Source organism: Palaemon carinicauda, chromosome 44 (assembly GCF_036898095.1).
Source record: "Palaemon carinicauda isolate YSFRI2023 chromosome 44, ASM3689809v2, whole genome shotgun sequence".
Lineage (NCBI taxonomy): Eukaryota > Metazoa > Arthropoda > Malacostraca > Decapoda > Palaemonidae > Palaemon > Palaemon carinicauda.
Genome location: NC_090768.1, coordinates 54,282,895 through 54,285,394, shown reverse-complemented (window position 1 = coordinate 54,285,394; position 2,500 = coordinate 54,282,895).

Genomic DNA, 2,500 nt, shown 5'->3' with positions numbered 1-2,500 from the left:
CCCTTGTTCTCTAGTCTTGGGTAGTGCCATAGCCTCTGTACCACGGCCATCCACTGTCGTGGATTAAAGTTCTCTTGCTTGAGGGTACACTCAGGCACTCTATTCTATCTAATTTCTCTTTCTCATGTTATTTTGAAGTTTTAATAGTTTATATGTGAAAGATTTATTTTAATGTTGGTATTGTTCCTAAACTTCTCTTGTAGTTTTTCCTTATTTCCTTTCCTCACTGGGCTTTATTCCCTGTTGGAGCCCTTGGGCTTATAGCATCCCACTTTTCCAACTAAGATTGTATCTTAGCAAGTAATAAAAATAATAATAATAATAATAATAATAATAATAATAATAATAATAATAATAATAATACTGAAATATGAGTTGTAAATTGAGATATTCTGACGAAAGTGAGAGTAACTTTTCATTTGATTGGGCAATTATATTGACTATTTTAAGTTAGAGGGGCAGACCTACAGGTAAAATTCAGTCAAAGGTTTTTAGTTAGGAATTGACTGTTAGTATGTGACTGATAGAATTTTGCAATTATTTAATTGGATTAGAAGTGAGTTGTGGTGGTTAGTTGGTGCCTAAGGGTTATATATGTAACCGAAGGATAGGTTTGCTGAAAGTAAATGTGTGGTACCGACCAATAGTAAATGCTTATATTTATTTTGAGAGTATGTATACTTACGATTTTATTTACTAACACAATTATTGCATTGAGAATCAAATTTCATTGTGAACCAAAATACACTTGTGATAATATAACCGATACATAATCCTATCCACATAATGTTCACCTAATTTTGGAGGTCACTGTATATATATATATATATATATATACACACTATGTGTATATATACGAGTATACTGTATATATATACACATAGTGTATATATATATATATATATACACAGCATATATATGTGTATATATATACACAGTATATATATATATATATATATATATATAAATATATATATATATATAAATATATATATATATATGTATGTATGTATTTGTGTATATGTATATATATACAGTATATATATATATATATATATATGTATATATATATATATATACACATATGTTTATTATACTCCTAATATCTGGATTCTCTCTACCTCGGGATCAGAGACCCAAGGGTAAATCAACTTAAGGATAATAGCTTCTGGTCGGCCGGAGAATCGAACCCGGTTCCAAGAAACTCAGCCACAAAGAATATGATATATACAGTATATATATATATATATATATATGTGTGTGTGTGTGTTTGTGTGTATATATAATATATATATATATATATATATGATTTTATATATATATATATATATATATATATATATAGTTATTTGACGCTTACTTACATCGACAGAATTGCTGTCAAATACAATTTCGAGTTACACATCAAAATAAAAAACCAAATTGACTCTTTTTTAATGATTTATTAAAGGAAATTCTTGCTTATCCAATTTAGCTTTTAGGTTTAATAATGTCGTGGAATTGACAATTTTGGGTCGACTTGTTTAATATTTCATAGCTCTTTGGTGTAGACTTCTGATGATTTTATGAAATTAATTCATTATACCTTTGGCTCCTAATAATTGAATCGATTGAACTTCATAAGTTCAAACTTGCAGCAAAGGATGAACAGGCTGACATAAGTCTTTTTATAGCTTGTTTATGAAATATGTATTTTGATGTTTTTTAAAATATTGTATTTAAAATGTTTATTATTTCTCAGATCGTTTATTTATTTCCTTATATCCTTTCCTCACTGGGCTATTTTTCCCTGTTGGAGTCCTTGGGCTTATAGCATCTTGTTTTACCAACTAGGGTTGTAGCTTAGTAATGATGATAATATATATATATATATATATATGTATATATATATATATATATATATATACATATATATATATATATATATGTGTGTGTGTGTGTGTGTGTATAGGCTATATATGTTGTTGTTTTTGAAGCGTAACGTTGACAGCTTTTAATTGTGTAAGAAGTATAGAAAGATTTTTAATATATTTGTATATACTAGAAGTAATATTTGGATAGCCTTGTAGGCATGCAAATGTTGACTTAACTCCTGAGATCTTTATGATTATACATTAATTTCTTAATCTTTTGGATGTGAATACTTTTTCAAGTGATAAAAGAATGGAAATACTATTATTCCTTGGGATGGTGTATTATGTGCTTATGAATTAGATTTCAAATAGTTTGAAATTGATTAGATAATATAATTACCTTGAAATTTCTATCTCTCATACACTGGAACGACTGATTCTCTCTCTCTCTCTCTCTCTCTCTCTCTCTCTCTCTCTCATACACAGGAACAACTGAAATTTCTCTATCATACACTGGAACGACTGATCTCTCTCTCTCTCTCTCTCTCTCTCTCTCTCTCTCTCTCTCTTTCTCACACACTGGAACAACTGAAATTTCTCTCTCATACACTGGAACGACTGATCTCTCTCTCTCTCTCTCTCTCTCT